General features: G+C 45.4%; 1 protein-coding gene across 6 annotated transcripts in view; it reads left to right on the top strand.

Moving 5' to 3' along the window:
- Positions 1-603: 603 nt before the first annotated feature.
- PPP6R2 (protein phosphatase 6 regulatory subunit 2) overlaps positions 604-19,369 on the top strand; it is a 72,588-nt gene continuing 53,822 nt past the window's right edge. For 3 of the 6 annotated variants that reach the window (XM_059937269.1, XM_059937267.1, XM_059937270.1), the window contains exons 1-2: positions 604-831; positions 17,567-17,693. The gene's annotated coding sequence lies outside the window, so the exon portion shown is untranslated. The other 3 variants (XM_059937271.1, XM_059937272.1, XM_059937268.1) reach the window with 2 other exon arrangements.

The following is a 19,369-nucleotide window of genomic DNA, read 5'->3' on the forward strand; positions in this document are numbered from 1 at the left end:
GAAATAACAATTCTCATTTTAGAGATCAGTTTGATTGAGTCAAACAACTTCGACAAATGCCAAATGGGCACATATTTTAATGTGCAAAATACTACAAGAACCTGGGGGGCACCTGGAAAAACCATGGGTCTGGTGGCTGCTGCTCCGACGCTCCCAGTCCGGGTAGCAGAGAGGACGGAGAGCTGACCACTGCTCACTGTTGCTCTGGCCGTGTCCACGCCACGTGCCCAAGGAGTTCAGGAGACACCCAGCTGCCCCAGTCGCAGAGGCCTTCAGCCTTAGAGGAAGGCTCCCAGGGAGCAGGGATACCCCTGCCCCAGATGTGTGATCCTCAAATCGTTTCAGGCCTCCGGAGGGGTTGTTCTGTTGCTGACGTTGCGTTAGAAAATTTATCACCGCAAACGCATTATCCCATCAAAACTTACTTACGCTCGTGCAGAAATTTTGCGATACCTCAGAGTGACCAGCGGAGGAGGAAACCGCGCCCGCCCCACCCCGCGCAGCCCCGCCCAACAGAGGCCCCGCCCACCTAGAGGCCCCGCCCCGCTGCGAGCGCGAGCCCCCCGCACGAGGCCCCGCCCCCGGCGTGCGCGCGCCCGGCCGCCGCTACCGCCATTTTGGGGTGACCGGAGCGCCGCCCGCGGCCCGAGCCGGTCACGAGCCGCCGGCCCGCCGCGCTGAGTCTGTGGGCGCCGTGTCCGTGGGCGCCTCGCCCGGCCGGGCCCATGTGCGCGCGGCCCGCCCCAGGCCGCCCGGGCTTCGCCTCCGCCCGCGCCCTGGCCTCCACCCGGGCCTCCGAGGAGCCGCCGCGACGCCCGGCCCGCGGGGCAGGTGAGTGCGGCCGCCGCTCAGAGCCGGCGGTACTGGCCGGCCGGGCCCGGAGGGGCCACCCCGTCAGTGTCCTCATGTCGGCGTCCACCCTCCGCCTGTCGCTGCCCCCTCAGTGTCCACCCCTCTGTCAGCGTCCACGCCCCGCCCGTCGCTGCCGCCGTGATGCTCGCCTTGTCAGCGCCCACCCTGGTCAGCGTCCCCCAGGTCAGTTTCCCCCGTGTCAGTGCCCGCCCCGTCAGTGTCCTCTGCAGCAGTGCCCACCCCGACAGTGACGTCGTGTCAGTGTCCCCCGCCAGTGTCTCCCATGACGGTCCGCCCGCACCAGTGACCTCCCGCCAGTGTCCACCGCGCCACTCCGTTAGTGCCCCATGTCAGTGTCCTCCCGCCTCCTTTACTCCCTCAGAGCCCCCCAGAGCGGTGTTCACCCCCACCTGTGGTGCCCTTCCGGTCAGTGTCTCCCACGTCAGCGACCCCCCAGGTGCCCTCCTCCCTGTCGGTAACCTCCCCCTTAATGTCCTTCCTCCCCCCGTGCTGCCAGTGCCTCCAGCATCGTGCCCCCCCAGGCGAGATCCCCCATCAGTCCGCCCACGATCGCCGGTGTCCCCACTCCCCTCCTCGCTGCTTCCTCCCTCACGCCTCTCTGTTAGGGACCCTTCCGGTCAGCGCCCTGACCCACCTGTCAGTGCTGCCCCTCGCAGTGCCCGCCAGGGCCGCTCTCCTGCCTGCCGATGTGGGACTCTCCCCTCCCCACTGCCCGCTGTCGTCAGTCCCCGTGTCCACTCACTGGCTCCTCTCCCTGCTACTGTCCCCTTTCCATGACCATGTGGGCTCATGTGTCTCCAGTCACCCACCCCCATTCTGTCACCTCCTTACCCCTCACAGCCCCATTTCTTCCTTCATCTCCGTCACCTCTTCCCTTCACACCTGTCACCTTCCCCCGTGTACTTTACGGGCCCCTTGAATGTCCTCCCACCATCACTGTGACGGCGTCCACACACCCCCACTTCTGCTTTGTGTCCTTACCGCCTGACTACCTGCATCGTCCACCCATTTGTTACTGACCGCTCCCACTTTGCTACCGCCCCTGCCCTGTCACCACCAGCTCGTTCAGTCTGTCACTTCCGCTTAGTTCCTGCATTTCACTGTACCCCCTCCCCCATTTTGTCCCTGTACCCACCTGTCTTGTCCTTAGGGCCTTTTCCAGCTTGTTACTCTTTCACCCACCTGTCGCCTCCCCCCATGGCCTCTTCCTGCCATGCCCTTGGCCTCTCAGTGCCCAGGCCCTCACTGGCACTCTCAGCTGTTCACCTCTTCTTCATGTCCCTTCCTTTCTGGCTTCTCTTCCCTTTTGGCATCTCAAACTGTCATGTCAGCTAAGCTCTAGAAGGCAAGAAGCAGCTGGCTATGAGAAGAGTGGGGGACAGAGACTTCTAGACCGAGGGGGCAGCACATGCAAAGGCCCTGAGGTGGACCTCCAGGAACCTAGATAAGACTGATACGTGGCCAGGGTTAGGGGGAGACACACAAGAGCCTTGGTTGGGGCATTGGCCTTCCAATCATGCTGTTCCTTGAAGGCTGTTGAGTCTGAGTTTGAGGGACCCCGGCTGGAGATTGAGTTGGGGAGGGCCATCAACACATGAATAAGAGGGGGAGAGGCAAGGCATTGGGAGTGAGTGTGTTTGTGGTTTGGACTTTGGTGACGACTGAGGGAGTGATTTTGGAGGTAGAGCTATTGGGACGTGCTGATGGATTAGGAGAGGGGTGTGAGGGAAAGAGAGGACTCAGGATGATTTCCAGGCTTATTGGTGGCGTACATGGGTGGACTGGGGCACTTTGGATGGGTGGATGGGGAAGCTGGGGGTGGTGGGGGCAGTTGCAGGGGAGTCGTTTTAGGTTGGAGGCGGAAAGCAAGGCTTTCTTGTGGCTGAAAGTAGTGGGAGAAGTCTGACAAGTTAAAGGGTCGTTAGGGAGAAGGAATCTCGCAGAAGAATCTGGAGCCCAGAGGAGAGGTCAGGCTGCAGGTATACGACCTCAGCACAGGATAATGTTTGAAGCCTAGGAAATGGCTATTTATTTGCACACACACGTAGCAGAACACTTTGATCGTTTATTGTGTGCTGCTGTCTTAAATGCTTAATATGAATTATTTCATTTAATCCTCACAGGAACCCTAGGGTATAGGAACTATTATTTTCCTGTTTTATAGATGAAGAAACTAAGATATACAACAAATAGGTGGTAGAGCCAGGATTTGCATTCCAGGCTGGCTGGTTAAAGCCTCTCCTCCCCCTTTTTTTTTTGGTTAAGGAAAAGGCTAACTTTTAAAGTACTGTTTTTACATTTTTGAATAATAATGGTAATCGATTATGTATTAGGCACTTTGGTGTTCGTGCACGTATGTGTTCCAATAAAACTTCATTTAGAAAACAAGCCCAGCCACTTTTTAAAGTACCTCATTAAAAAAAATAAAGTGCCTCATTTAATCTTTTTTACCTTTTTTTTTTTTTTTTTGGCCGCACCGCGCCTTGTGATATCTTAGTTCCCTGACCAGGGTCCACGGCAGTGAAAGTCCAAGTCTTAACCACCGACAGCCAGGGAATTCCCGATTTTTTTTTTTTTTTAAACAAAGTGCTTTACTTGTTGTTAGCTTTGTATTTTCACGAGACATAACATTTTGACATAAAGTGAGTACGTGACTTGTGCAGAATTTACTATACACCAGAGAGTGAAAACCAGTGCTAAATTCTATATTTGGACATCTAACCCAGTAATCATTTAATTCTTTTTTTTTTTTTGGCTGTGCCACGCGGCATGTGGGATCTTAGTTCCCCGACCAGGGATCGAACCTGCGCCTGCTGCATTGGAGGCACGGAGCCTTAACCACTGGACCGCCAGAGAAATCCATTTAATTCTTAAAAACAAGTTAATGAGGTCGTTACTCTTAATATTCCTGTTAATATTCATGTGAGAACACTGAGGCACAAACAAGTAATGTACTCAAGGGTAGCAGTAAATAAATGGGAGAGCCAGGACTCAGCTCATGTGGTCAGACTCCAGTGGGTGGTTATGTACATGGTAATCTGAACTCAGCATAAAATTCAAAGGGCACCAAAATATGTATCATTCTCACCCTGTCCATCAGCTATCCTCTTCCTCTTGGAAATCATGTCATGTCCATATACAGCAAGCAGCTCTCTTTTTAACACAATGTGCAATCTTTTATTTCTTTAAAAATATTCCACCATTTAAAAATTATTGAAGAGTATTTTACACCCAATGCAAAGTACAGATCCTAAGTATATAAGTTTGATGAATTTTAACAAATGTATACACCCGTGTGTCCATCACTCATGTCAAGATATAGAGCATTTCTGTCATCCCTAAAAGTTTCTTTGTGTCCCTTTTCAGGTATTAAAGCCATCCTTCAAAATCGCAAGGCAACAATTGTTCTGATTTCTATTTTTACAGATTAATTTTGCACGTCCTTGAACGTCATGTAAATGGAGTCACAAAGTATATGCTCTTTTGTGTCTGTCTTCTTTTGCTCAGATAATGTTTTTGAAATTTATTGATTTTGATGCCTGTGTCTGTAGGTTTATAGTTTTATAGTTTATTTGAGTAGTACTCCTTTGTGTGAAAATATTTTTCTTACTGATGGACATTTGGGTTGCTTTCACTTTTTAGCTGTTGTGAGTAAAGTCACTGAGTTTATTGTACGTTCTTTTGTGGACATGTGTTATATCTTTTGGGTAAATATCTAAGAGTGGAATTGCTGGGTCATAGTATAGATATATGTTTAATTTGTTTTTAGAAAATGCCAAACAGGGACTTCCCTGGTGGCACAGTGGTTAAGAATCTGCCTGCCAATGCAGGGGACACGGGTTCGAGCCCTGGTCTGGGAAGATTCCCACATGCCATGGAGCACCTAAGCCTGTGTGCCACTACTAAGCCTGTGCTCTAGAGCTGAAGAGCCACAACTTCTGAGCCCGTGTGCCACAACTGCTGAAACCTGCGCACCTAGAGCCCATGCTCCGCAACAAGAGAAGCCACCACAATGAGAAGCCTGCACACCGCAATGAAGAGTAGCCCCTGCTCACCGCAACTAGAGAAAGCCCGTGCACAGCAACAAAGACCCAATGCAGCCAAATAAATTTAAGAAAAAAAAAAATGCTAAACAGTTTTCCAAACTGGTACCATTTCATACTTCCATCAGTAATGTATGATAGTTCTAGTTTCTCCACATTATACCAACTCTTGTTATTGTCAGTCTTTTTAATTTTAATTCTGGTGGTAGTGGTATTTCATTATGGTTTTAATAACAATGGTGAGCAACTTTTCATATGCTTTTTGACCATTTGTGTATCTCTTGCGGTGTCAGGTCTTTTGTCCACTTTTTGTTGGATTGTCTTTATTATTCAGTTTTAGGAATTCAAAAAAATATTGTGGGGCTTCCCTGGTGGTGCAGTGGTTGAGAATCCACCTGGCAATACAGGGGACACGGGTTCGAGCCCTGATCTGGGAAGATCCCACATGCCGCAGAGCAGCTGGGCCCGTGAGCCACAGTTACTGAGCCTGCGCGTCTGGAGCCTGTGCTCCGCAACAAGAGAGGCCGCGATAGTGAGAGGCCCGCGCACCGCGATGAAGAGCGGCCCCCGCTCGCCGCAACTAGAGAAAGCCCTGGCACAGAAACGAAGACCCAACACAGCCAAAAATAATAAAAATAAATTTAAAAAAAATATTGTGGTTGTAAGTCCTTTATGATATTTGTGTGTGTGTACATACATACATATACAGTGAGGGAGTGGGAGGAGGAGAGGAAGTGAGGGGTGAATGTTTCCTATTTTGTGGTTTGCCTATTTTTTTTTTTTTTTTAATGAAAGCTTCTTTCTTTCTTTTTGGCTGTGTTGGGTCTTCGTTTCTGTGCGAGGGCTTTCTCTAGTTGCGGCAAGCGGGGGCCACTCTTCATCGCGGTGCGCGGGCCTCTCACTATCGCGGCCTCTCTTGTTGCGGAGCACAGGCTCCAGACGCGCAGGCTCAGTAGTTGTGGCTCACAGGCCCAGCTGCTCCGCGGCATGTGGGATCTTCCCAGACCAGGGCTCGAACCCATGTCCCCTGCATTCGCAGGCAGATTCTCAACCACTGCGCCACCAGGGAAGCCCCTGCCTATTTGTTTCTTAATGGTATCTTTTTTCTTTTTTCTTAATTTTATTTATTTTTGGTCGTGTTGGGTCTTTGTTGCCGCGCACGGGCTTTCTCTAGTTGCGGCGAGTGGCGGCTACTCTTTGTTGCAGTGCACGGGCTTCTCATTGCCTCATTGTGGTGGCTTCTTGTTGCGGAGCACGGGACCTAGGCGTGCGGGCTTCAGTAGTCGCAGCATGCGGGCTCAGTAGTTGCGGCACGTGGACCCTAGAGTGCGTGAGCTTCAGTAGTTGTGGCATGTGGGCTCAGTAGTTGTGGCTCGCAGGCTCTAGAGTGCAGGCTCAGTAGTTGTGGCACACGGGCTTAGTTGCTCCACAGTATGTGGGATCTTCCTGGACCAGGGATCGAACCTGTGTCCCCAGCATTGGCAGGCGGATTCTTAACCACTGCACCAACAGGGAAGTCCCCCCAATGGTATTTTTTTACGAGCAGAAAATTTTAATTTGGATGAAGTCAAAATTGGTCAATATTTTATTTTTACGTTTATTACGTGTTGTAAGACAATTGTGCCTGTACCAGAATTGTGAAGACACTGTCCAATGTTTTGTCTTTGTAGAAACTTTACGGTGGTAGCTTTTGTATTCAGGTTTATGATTCCTCTTTTTCTTTTATTTTTTAAAAAATATATTTATTTATTTATTTTTGTATTTATTTATTTGGCTGTGCCGGGTCTTGTATTTATTTATTTATTTGGCTGCGGCATGTGGGCTCTTAGTTGCGGCATGCAGGATCTAGTTCCCCGACCAGGGATCGAACCCGGGCCCCCTGCATTGGGAGCATGGGGTCTTAACCACTGCACCACCAGGGAAGTCCCGCTCTTTTTCTTTTAAACAGCTTTATTGAGATACAAATGACGTACAATAAACTGCACATGTTTAAAGTGTAAAATTTGTTAAGTTTTGACATATGTGTACACCTGTGAAATCATCACCACAGTCAAGATAGGAAATGTATCCATCATTTCCCAAATTTCCTAATGCCCCTTTGGATCCCTCCTTTCCACCCTTTTTTTGCCCCTCCACGTCCAAGCAAATACTGATCTCCTTTATGAATGATCTATCTTGCATGATTTTTTGTGTGAGGTGGAAAAAGGGTACACTTTTTCCCCGTATGAGATACACAATCATTCTAGCATCGTTTGTTGAGAAGACTCTTTTTCCTCCTTTAAATTGCATTGGAGCGTTTGTTATAAATTAATTGAACATGTGTATGCAGGCTTATTTCTGGGCTTTCTGTTATGTTCCATTGGTCTATTTTTCTGTCCTGTGCCAGCACCATGCTGTCTTTTTTTAAAAATTAATTAATTAATTAACTTATTTTTGGCTGTGTTGGGTCTTCGTTTCTGTGCGAGGGCTTTCTCTAGTTGTGGCAAGCGGGGGCCGCTCTTCATCGCGGTGCACGGGCCTCTCACTATCGCGGCCTCTCGTTGCGGAGCACAGGCTCCAGACGCGCAGGCTCAGTAGTTGTGGCTCACGGGCCCAGCCGCTACGCTACGGCATGTGGGATCCTCCCAGACCAGAGCTCGAACCCGTGTCCCCTGCATTAGCAGGCAGACTCTCAACCACTGCACCACCAGGGAAGCCCCCCATGCTGTCTTAATGTCTGTAATTTTATGGTCAGTCTGGAAATCAGGTAGTGTGAGACCTCCACCTTTATTCCTCTACAAAATTATGTTGCCAGTTTCAGAAACTCTTCAATTTGGATAGGAATTTTTGCTGGGAATTTGGTTGGGATTACGTTGAATCTATAGATCAGTTTTAATTTTATTTATTTATTTATTTATGGCTGTGTTGGGTCTTCGTTTCTGTGTGAGGGCTTTCTCCAGTTGCGGCGAGCGGGGGCCACTCTTCATCGCAGTGCGCGGGCCTCTCACTGTCGCGGCCTCTCTTGTTGTGGAGCACAGGCTCCAGACACGCAGGCTCAGTAATTGTGGCTCACGGGCCCAGTTGCTCCGCGGCATGTGGGATCTTCTCAGACCAGAGCTCGAACCCGTGTCCCCTGCATTGGCAGGCAGATTCTCAACCACTGCGCCACCATGGAAGCCCTATAGATCAGTTTTAGAATTGAGTTATTAACTTTGAGTCGTCTGATCTGTGCACATGGTATATCTCTCCATTTATTTAAATTTTCCTCAGCAACGTTTTGTAATTTTCAGTGTGAAAAGTACACTTTTTTCATTAAGTATATTTGTAGGTATTTGATATTTTTGATGTTATTTAAAATATTTTTATATTGTTTTTCAACTACTTGTTTTTTTAATAAGTATTTTAAAAAATATTTATTTATTTATTTATTTTATTTTGGCTGTACCGGGTCTTAATTGTGGCATGTGGGATCTTAGTTGCAACATGTGGGATCTTTTAGTTGCAGCATGCGGGCTTCTTAGTTGTGGCATGTGGACTCTTAGTTGTGGCATGCATGAGGGATCTAGTTCCCTGACCAGGGATCAGACCCGGGCCCCCTGCATTGGGAGCTCGGAGTCTTGCCCACTGGACCACCAGGGAAGTCCCTCAACGTTAATGTACAAAAACACAGTTGGTTTATGTATACTTATCATGTATCTTGCACCTTTGCTCAATTCACTTATCAGTTCTCATGGTAGGTTTTGTATATTCCTTTGGGTTTTCTATCTGTATAATCATATCATCTGTGAATAAAGACAGTTTTACTTTTTCTTTCCAATTATTATGCCTTTTATTTGTTTTTCTTTGTAGTACCAGCTAGAACCTCTAATATAATGTTGAATGGAAGTGGTGATAGTGGGTCTTCATTGGTTGAGGAAGTTGCTTTCTGGTTCTATTTTATGGAAAGTTTTTACCATGAAAGGGTGTTGGAGTTTGTCAAATGCCTTTTCTACATTTGTTGGGATGATTATTTGGTTTCTGTCCTTTATCCTATCAATATGATGTGTTGTATTAATTAATTTTCAGATGTTAAAGCAACTTTGCATTCTTAGGATAAATCCCGTTAGTGTGGGGTGTATAATCCTTTTTAAATGTGGCTGGGGGGAATTCCCTGGCAGTCCAGTGGTTAGGGCTCCATGCTTCCTTTGCAGGGGGCACGGGTTCAATCCCTGGTCAGGGAACTAAGATCCCACATGCCGTGTGGCACAGCCAAAAAACAAAACAAAACAAAAAGTGGCTGGATTTGGTTTACTAGTGTTTTGTTAAGGATTTTTGCATATATCATATATATTCATGAGATATTTGTGTATGAACTTTTTTCCCCATATGATATCTTTTTTAAAAAATTATTTGTTTATTTTTGGCTGTGTTGGGTCTTCGTTGCTGCATGCGGGCTTTCTCTAGTTGCGGCGAGTGGGGGCTACTCCTCATTGTGGTGTGCGGGCTTCTCGTTGCGGTGGCTTCTCTTGTTGTGGAGCACAGGCTCTAGGCACGTGAGCTTCAGTAGTTGTGGCACACGGGCTCAGTAGTTGTGGCTCACAGGCTGTAGAGCACAGGCTCAGTAGTTGTGGTGCACAGGCTTAGCTGCTCCACAGCATGTGGGATCTTCCCGGACTAGGGCTTGAACCTGTGTTGGCAGGCGGATTCTTAAGCACTGTGCCACCAAGGAAGTCCCTCCCGTATGATATCTTTTGTTTTGGTATCAGGGTACTACCAGCCCCAGAGAGTGAGTTGGGAAGGTCTTCATTTCTTTTTGTAGATTGGATTTCTGTATGGGATCATATTCCTTTGGCTTGAAGCACTTCCTTCAGTATTTTGTATGTTGTGGGTATACTGGGGACAGAATCACTCAACTTTTTTTTTTTTTTAATTAATTAATTTATTTAATTTATTTATTTTTTGCTGCATTGGGTCTTTGTTGCTGTGCGCAGGCTTTCTCTAGTTGCGGTGAGCGGGGGCTACTCTTCGTTGCGGTGCGTGGGCTTCTCATTGCTGTGGCTTCTCTTGTTGTGGAGCACGGACTCTTGGCACGTGGGCTCAGTAGTTGTGGCGCAGAGACTCAGTAGTTGGGGCGCACGGGCTTAGTTGCTCCGTGGCATGTGGGATCTTCCCGGGCCAGAGATCGAACCCATGTCCCCTGCATTGGCAGGCGGATTCTTAACCACTGCGCCACCAGGGAAGCCCCAGAATCACTCAACTTTTGTTTGTCTGAAAAAGTCTTTATTTACCCTTCAGTTTTGAAGGATATTTTTGCTGGATAATTCTAGGTTGACAGCTTTTTTTCCCAGCACTTTGAAAAAGTTATTCTGTTGTCTTTTAGTTTCTGTTGTTTCTGATGAGGAATCAGCTATCATTCTTACTTTTGTTTACCTGATACCCTTTTTCCTGCTGTTTAAGATGTATATTTATTTTTATTAAATAAATTTTTTATTAAAAACTTTTCTTCAATTTGGCTGTAATCTTCTAGGTGTGCTGTTTTTGTATTTGCTTGGATCTGTGGGTTGATGTATTTAATCAACTTTGGAAACTTTTTGGCCATTGCCTCTTAAATAATTCTTTTGCCTCATCATCTGTCTTCTCTCGAGACTCCAGTGATATATATTTTATTTTATTTTAATATTTATATATTTAGGCTGCTCTGGGTCTTAGTTGCGGCACACAGGATTTTTTTTTAAATTTTTATTTATTTATTTATTTATATTTATTTTTGGTTGTGTTGGGTCTTCGTTTCTGTGTGAGGGCTTTCTCTAGTTGCAGCGAGTGGGGGCCACTCTTCATCGCGGTGCGCGGGCCTCTCACTGTCGCGGCCTCTCTTGTTGCAGAGCACAGGCTCCAGATGTGCAGGCTCAGTAGTTGTGGCTCACGGGCCCAGTTGCTCCACAGCATGTGGGATCTTCCCAGACCAGGGCTCGAACCTGTGTCCCCTGCATTGGCAGGCAGATTCTCAACCACGGCGCCACCAGGGAAGCCCTTTTTTTTTTTAGTTGCAGCATGCGGACTGTTAGTTGCGGCATTCAAACTCTTAGTTGTGGCATGCATGTAGGATCTAGTTCTCCAACCAGGGATTGGACCCGGTCCCCCTGCATTAGGAATGTGGAGTCTTACCCCCTGGACCACCAGGGAAGTCCCTCCAATGATATCTATTTTAGATTGTTTGATGTTGTCCCACAGGTTTCGAATGTGTTGGTATTTTCAAAATTCTTCTTTCTCTCTTTGTTTATATTTGTATATTTTCTTTTCATCTATTTTCAAATTCCCTGCTTTTCTTTGTGCTCATTCGGTTATTTATTCCGTCCAGTGACATTTTAATTTCAGATACTGTATTCTTCAGTTCCAGAATTTCTTTTTGGTTTTTCTTTCAAGTTTGCATTTCTCTGCTAATATTCTCCACCTGTTCATTTCTTCTGTTCCCTTTTCCTAAAATTTTAAAAAATATTTATAATTGCTGTTCTGACGTTTTCATCTGCCAGTTCCAATGTATGGTCATTTTTGGTTCCTGTAGATTGTTTTTTCTCTTGATCATGGGTAATATTTTTCTTCTTTGCACGTGTAATAATTTTTTATTGCAAAATGGACATTGTAGATAGTATATTCTAGAAATTCTGTTTTAGGTTATCTGTCCTTAAAGAGTGTTGAGTTTTGTTAGGGCAGGCTGTTAAATGACTGGAAGATGATCTCGATCCTGTAGGAACTTTTCTAGGGTAGATCTGTTTTGGCTTTGTACTAAGTTTTAGGGCATAGCTTTTTATTCTGGAACATGTTTTTTACTCCTAAGGCATGGCCTTTCTGGGGTTTTTATAGAAAACCCTTCTAGTTTGGCAGAACTTAAACTCCAGAGTCTGTCTCCACAGTGCTGGACAGCTGCTGAGTCTTGGCTCAGCTTTTTCACCTCACATAGCTGTTCTCAGATATTTAAAGTATATCGTGATGATTTGATGCAAGTATACAATTAACTAGTTAACTGTCACAGCTAGAGCTATATATATACACATACACATACACTTTTGGTGAGAACAGTTAAGTTTCGTCTTAGCAAATTTCAATGCATTGTTATTAACTGTAGTCACCATATTCTTATATCTGATCTTCAGACCTTATTCATCTTATAGCTGAGTGTTTGCTCCCTTTTACCAACCTCTCCCTGCACCCCCCTGCCCCCCAGCCTCTTTTCTACTCTCTATTTCTTTGAGTTTGACTTATTTTTCTGCTTGGTTTCTTGGTGTCTCATCCCGCCACTTGCTGTTTAGGAGTCAGCCAAGGATTTGGGAGGAATTTAATGCAGGTTTGGGGGGCTCCCTTCTTTTCTGGTTTTCCTGTTGGATTTTCAGCCATGCTGGTCGCCCTGAACTCTGGCCTCTTTCCTCCTTGCTCTCCTTCTTCCAGTGATTATGTTCCCTCCAGTTTCTGCACGTTCTTGATTCGTCTCCGGTACCTCCAAATACTTGTTTTCATTTTTTATTTTTTAAAATTAATTAATTAATTTATTTTGGCTGTGTTGGGTCTTCGTTGCCGCACGTGGGCTTTCTCTAGTTGTGTCGAGCGTGGGCTACTCTGTTGCGGTGCACGGGCTTTTCATTGTGGTGGCTTCTCTTGTTGCGGAGTGTGGGCTCTAGGCACGCGGGCTCTAGAGCGCAGGCTCAGTAGTTGTGGCGCACGGGCTTAGTTGCTCCGTGGCGTGTGGGATCTTCCCGGACCAGGGCTCGAACCCGTGTCCCCTGCGTTGGCAGGTGGATTCTTAACCACTGTGCCACCAGGGAAGTCCTAAATATACTCTTAAAATAATGCATTACTTACAGTTATATAAGTAGTAAAAGAATGAAGTTATGGATACTGCAAATTAATGATTATCTCTGTGGACGAAGGGAGTTAAATAGGTTGTCAATTCCTCGGTGTATTAGAAACAATTTATTTTTTTTTTAAGTAGGTGACATATATGAGCAAATGTTAACATTTATTAAATCTCAGTACATGGGTATTTGTTATATTCTTTTCTGGACCTTTTTATGTTTTAAATATTTTCATAATTCAGAATAAATAAAAATTCGTAAAACCAGATTATTATAGTGTGTTGATTCTCTGGAAGTGCTCTTGTGAGAGCACTGAGGAAGGACTCAGTGACCTGACAAAAGTGGTTTTCGGTGAATTTCGGACTTGAGGAACAGACAGGAATTTGCCAAGTAGGAAGATGGGACGAAGGGTGTTCCAGGCAGAGAGGACCCACGTGCCAAGGTGTCAGCTATGAGAGACTCGCAGCATATTTAAGAAGTAGTGGGTGCTGGTGTGGTTGGGGAGGTGGGTGGGGATGAGGAAAGAGAACCGAGACTGTGTCGAGTGGTGGCCCCACTTAATGTGGCCTGGTGTCGAGGCTGGCAGTGTGCTCTCTGTTCCCTTTTCCTCTTTTTCTGCCTTTTTTTTGGATTAAGAGTATATTTATGATTCTGTTTGGGTCTTCGTATAGCTTTCATGTCTCTAACACGTCTAATATTTCCCCTAGGTTTTTGAACATATGGAATATGGTTACAACAACTGCTTAAATATCCTTGTCTATTAATTTTATCATCTGTGTCATTTCTAGGTTGATTATGGTTTGTGTTTTCCTGCTTCCTTGCATGTCTGGTCATTTTTGATTGGATGCCAAGACACTGTGACTTTTATCTTGTTGGATGCTGGGTATTTTTGTATTTCTATAAATATTCTTGACCTTTGTTCTGGAATGTTGTTAAATTACTTAGAAACAGTTTGATTCTGTGGGTCTGGCTTTTAGGCTTTGTTAGGTGGGACCAGAGTTATGTTGAGTCCAGTGTTGTCACTTTGCCCCACCACTGAGGCAAAAGTCTTCTGAGTACTTTGTCCAGTGCCCCGAAATTAGGAAATTTTCCACTGTGACTGGGAGAAAGAGTAACTCTCCTTGGCCCCCTGTGAACTCGGAGGGTGGTTCCTGCTAATCCCTGGCTTGGATGCCTTTCTTACACACTTGCATTGATCAGTACCTGGCTGGAGCCAGCAGATCCTCAGCGCTGTCTACGACTCTGTCCCTTCCAGTGCTCTGCCTGTGGACTCTAGCGCCTTGGCCTTCCTGGACTCCCAGTGCTGTTTCTTCACCTCGGGGGACTGCTGGACCCCACCTGGTGTCTCTGCTGTTACCCAGAACTACTTGTCAGGCAGGAAACTGGGCAGTTAAGGGGCTCCTCTTGTTTCCCTCCTGTCAGGGATCACTGTTCTTCACTGCAGGATAGCCAGTGTCTTGAAAACCATTTCATTTGTAAATCTGGTCCCTGTTATTTCGTCTTGGCCAGAAGCAAAAGTATCAAAAACAGGTATTTTTGAATGAAGGTATTAGGAAGCATAGAAGATAGTGATGGGACCTATGAGAATGCTGACCCCTTTCTGGTTCGGGATGCCTGGGTGGTAGAGCAGAGGTGGCCTTACCTGGGTGGACATGAAGGGAATTCATGTGTTTAGGGAAGGAGGTGGGGATAGAGCTTGGGAGAAAGGTGTCACAGGAGAACCAGGCTACAGAATGAGATCCTGAGGGCCTGCTGAGAAGAAGAGCCCGCGGGGTGTGGGCTGGAGGCCACAGGTGACAGAACGCTCGTACCTGCAGTGGGAGGACGTGGGAGAGGGTGACGCTGCCAGGGAGAGCAAGCATGGGGAGGACGCCCAGGCTGTGTGCCCGCCGAGGAGAAGGTGCCACTCATTCCCGGGCTGCGTGTCCCCCGTGATGTCCCGGCTGTTTCGGGCTTCCTCCGGCTCAGACTAAGCAGAATTTGTCAAGAAGATGTATGTTATAAAAGCACTGGTTCAAAGTCAGAATAAACAGGTCTCAGGGCCCTTACAGAGATACTTCCTTATTTTGAAACTGTGTATAAAGTGCTGAAAAGCCAATTTTGAATTATTTACTTAATAATTTTGAAATGTTAGATGTGCCAACTTTAAAAGTAAAACAACCAGTTAGTTATTTTACCAGCAAAATGGGTTTCTTTGGGAATAGCAGAGAGTTGCAATTCAGGGCAAGCAAGCAATAGCAAAAGCCATAGGCTCCTCTCATGAACAAAGCAGAGGAAGGTTACTTTGTAGAGAAAAAGGAGGAAGTTGGGAGGGGCTATTTTGAACAAAAGTCCATTGGAGGAAAGTGAGAGTTCAGGGTGGTGATGGTTTCTCCCTGGCTGAGTTGCTGGGCAAACAGGAAACCTTCCTCCATGGGGGTCTGTGGTTGAGGCTGAGCAGCAGTGAGTGCGGGCTCCCCTTCTGGCCTCCTGACTCTATTGTAAACGAAGTTTCCGTTGTTCTGTTTCACAGATGTAAAAAGATTTTCCTATTTTAGGAGATAACACTGACTTATTCCTGGCTTAGTAGCACAACTTCGAGTGCCTTTTTTTGCTTGACTTTTATATGAAATTTAAAAATACACAAATGTACAGAAAAGATAATGAGCACCCATGTACTCATCTCCCAGCTTTATCAGTGATTGGTACTTTGCCAGTTATTATTATTATTTTTTAATCTGTCCCTTTTTCTCTCACACTTTTTTTTTTAATGTTGTGAACCGTCTATTTTTTTTTTAAACATCTTTATTGGAGTATAATTGCTTTACAGTGTTGTGTTAGTTTCTGCTGTATAACAAAGTGAATCAGCTATATGCATATGTATATCTCCATATCCCCTCCCTCTTGCGTCTCCCTCCCACCCTCCCTATCTCACCCCTCTAGGTGGTCACAAAGCACCGAGCTGATCTCCCTGTGCTATGCAGCTGCTTCCCAGTAGCTATCTGTTTTACATTTGGTAGTGTGTATATGTCAGTGCCATTCTCTAACTTTGTCCCAGTTTACCCTTCCCCCTCCCCATGTCCTCAAGTCCATTCTCTACTTCTGTGTCTTTATTCCTGCCCTGCCCCTAGGTTCTTCAGAACCATTTTTCTTTTTAGATTCCATATATATGTGTTAGTATGCGGTATTTGTTTTTCTCTTTCTGTCTTACTTCACTCTGTATCACAGACTCTAGGTCCATCCACCTCACTACAGATAACTCAATTTCGTTTCTTTTTATGGCTGAGTAATATCTCTCTCACGCTTTTAAAATTTATTTCGTTCTTGTGTTTCGGTGGAGTGTTTTAAAAGTAAATCCAAGAAATAATGTCATTTCACCCATGAATACTTCACTTTTTCTCTCTAACAGACAAGGAAAGTTTTTATTTTTAAAAACATAGTGGTCATGTCATTTTTACAACTAAGAGATTTACAGTAATTCCTTAATACCATCTAATACCAGTCCATATTCAGATTTCCCCAATAGCTTCAAAAATATACTCTTCCAGTTGATTCGTTTTAATTGGACCCAAACAAGATCTAAATATTATATTTGATGATTAGGTCTCTTAGGGCTCTTATATTCTAGAACAGTCACCCCTCCTTATTGCTAAAGTATAATTTTCAAAAGGTAAAATCATTGGGCTTCCCCGGTGGCTCAGTGGTTAAGAATCCACCTGCCAGTGCAGGGGACACAGGTCCGAGCCCTGGTCCGGAAAGATCCCACATGCCATGGAGCAACTAAGGCCGTACGCCACAACTACTGAGCCTGCGCTCTAGAGCCTGCAAACCACAACTGCTGAAGCCTGCATGCCTGGAGCCCGTGCTCTGCAACGAGAAGCCACTGCAGTGAGAAGCCCGTGCAGTGCAACGAAGAGTAGCCCCCACTCGCCGCAAGTAGAGAAAGCCCGGGCACAGCAACAAAGACCCAACGCAGCCAGAAAAATAAATTAAAAAAAAATTAATTAGTTATTTTTAAAAAGGTGAAATCATGACTTCCATGCAAATACAGAATGAACAGTCCTGGGCTCTGCTGGTCTGTGTTTTTTTTTTTTTTTTTTAATAAATTTATTTATTTATACTTTTTTGGCTGCGTTGGGTCTTCGTTGCTGCACGCAGGTTTTGTCTAGTCATGGTGAGCAGGGGCTACTCTTCGTTGCGGTGCGTAGGCTTCTCATTGTGGTGGCTTCTCGTTGTGGAGCACGGGCTCTAGGCGCGTGGGCTTCAGTAGTTGTGGCGCACGGGGTTAGTTGCTCCGCAGCATGTGGGATCTTCCCGGACCAGGGCTCGAACCTGTGTCCCCTGCATTGGCAGGCGGATTCTTGACCACTGTGCCACCAGGGAAGCCCCCTGGTCTGTGTTTTTGCTGCATGCCTTGAAGTCAGTCCTTTTGCCAAGGAGCGCTAGTCACGTTATTTGGAAATGGTGTTAGGGATCACACCTGGAGCGCTTTGGAACGCTTTTCTTCTAGAAGTTGTGATGGATCGTCAGTGAGCCGTGCAGTCATCTTGTGACCAGGATATGTGCCTCTTGATAGTTACAGTGTGTAGGCATGAAACTAGATGACTTCACAGAGATCCTCCTCATGTCCTTCAATTCCAACCATTGAGTTAGTTAACCAGATTTAAAATGGGTGTGTATCGTTGGTACCAATCTCTATAGAACAAGCATGGACAAGGGAGTTTTTAGATCCTTAATCATGAAATGTTCTGATAATTTAAATACTAAGTAAAGCTAATGATTTTTGTTTTCCTTTTCCCTATCATTTTGGTGAGTTAACTTTACAGAAGTAGAACTTAAAATAAGTTTCTTCCTCTTATTTTTCAGGTGAAGAGATTATAAGTCTACTGAATGAAAAAATTTTTCTTAAAGTTGCATATACTCCAAGAGAAAATCCCAAATGTTTTTATATTCTGCCTAAATACAAAATTTAAACAAGGAGTTTCCACAGAAGGTAAGATAATTGTTTTTGGTTCTGTTTTATTGTGTAATTTATGCAAATATACTGTATAAGGGGACATTCGAAGATGGGTGACAGCAAAAATTTTAGTTTTGAAGATGTGCATATAGTGTCCTGACTTTTAGGGATTCTTGACCCTCCTGTGTCTGGTTTTGAGGTGCTGTGCTGTGGAAAAGTTACTTGGTCTCTCCAAGCCAAAGGGTAATCCAAATAAAACAGGGACAGTCATGCATATGTAGTGAGGAACATGCCGTGTCTCACCCGTGGGGAATAGGTGAGATAGGCTTATATGTGTTATGGCCGCTGTCAGAACACATTCCAAGTAGAAGCTGAAAAGGCGGGGAGGGGCTTGTGCCTCCAGCTGTAGTAGATGCCCCTAAAAGGTTTGCCCATCGCAATCCAATTAGATAGATGCTGGATAAATTACAGTAGATACAACTTCCCGGGAGCACTTTGGTGCTTAAAAATTAAGCTAACTCTTCAAAAGCCAAAAGAGAAAAAGAAAAGAAAAGAAACAGTGAGTATTATGATAGCACTCTTTTGCTCCTTGCTGAAGAGAAGTTAAATCCTTTTCAGAGCAAAGCATATTCATTGTAGGCCCTCGGGATTTCTGTAGATTACGTTTAAGCAAGCTTCATTCTTTTTTCTTTTTTTTTTAAATTAATTAATTTATTTTTTGGCTGCGTTGGGTCTTCGTTGCTGCACGCGGGCTTTCTCTAGTTGCGGCGAGTGGGGGCTACTCTTTGTTGCGGTGCACGGTCTTCTCACTGCGGTGGCTCCTCTTGTTGCAGAGCACAGGCTCTAGGCTCGTGGGCTTCAGCAGTTGTGGCACGTGGGTTCAGTAGTTGTGGCTCGCGGGCTCTAGAGCACAGGCTCAGTAGTTGTGGCGCATGGACTTAGTTGCTCCGTGGCATGTGGGATCTTCCCGGACCAGGGCTTGAACCCGTGTTCCCTGCATTGGCAGGCAGATTCTTAACCATTGCACCACCAGGGAAGTCCAAGCAAGCTTCATTCTATATTCAGGACACACACCGTTGTGAGGAGTTGGCACAATTAGATGCCCTGAGGTCTGCAGGTATTGGATAATCAGATGCAGTATATATAATAATGTATGAAATTTTTGAAGAAATACAAAATAGAATAAAAATTAGTAATGAAAACCAAGGTATCAAAATGATTCCAAGTAGAACTTTCAGAAATGAAAAAAAGTTGAAATTAAAAACAATATATGTGAATTAAATAAACATGGCTGAAGGCAGAATTAGTGAACTGGAATATATACCTGAAGAAATTATCCAGTGTGCAGCATTGAGAGATGGGAGATGGAAGGTGAGACTAGAGAAGTGGAGGGTAGGTTAAAAGTGTGCTGTGACTGTGTAGTTGGAACCCCAGGATGGAAAAGTAGGGAGAAGGAGGAGAGGCGTTATTCAAAGTGTTAATAGTGTTGACTTTTCAGAAACTAATGAGAGATAAATCTGTAGATTTAGGAAGCACACAATGTCCTAAACAGTATAAGTAAAAGGAAACCCACACCCATACACTGAAATTGTATAGCAACAAAGTCAAAAAGACCTTAAGCCAGAGGTAAGAGAGATTACCTACAAAGGAATGTCTGTTAGGTTGACAACGGATGTCTCATTAGCATGAATAGAGGCCACTAGAGAGTGGAG

The sequence above is a fragment of the Balaenoptera ricei genome, chromosome 10 (genome assembly GCF_028023285.1).
Source record: "Balaenoptera ricei isolate mBalRic1 chromosome 10, mBalRic1.hap2, whole genome shotgun sequence".
Classification (NCBI taxonomy): Eukaryota; Metazoa; Chordata; class Mammalia; order Artiodactyla; family Balaenopteridae; genus Balaenoptera; species Balaenoptera ricei.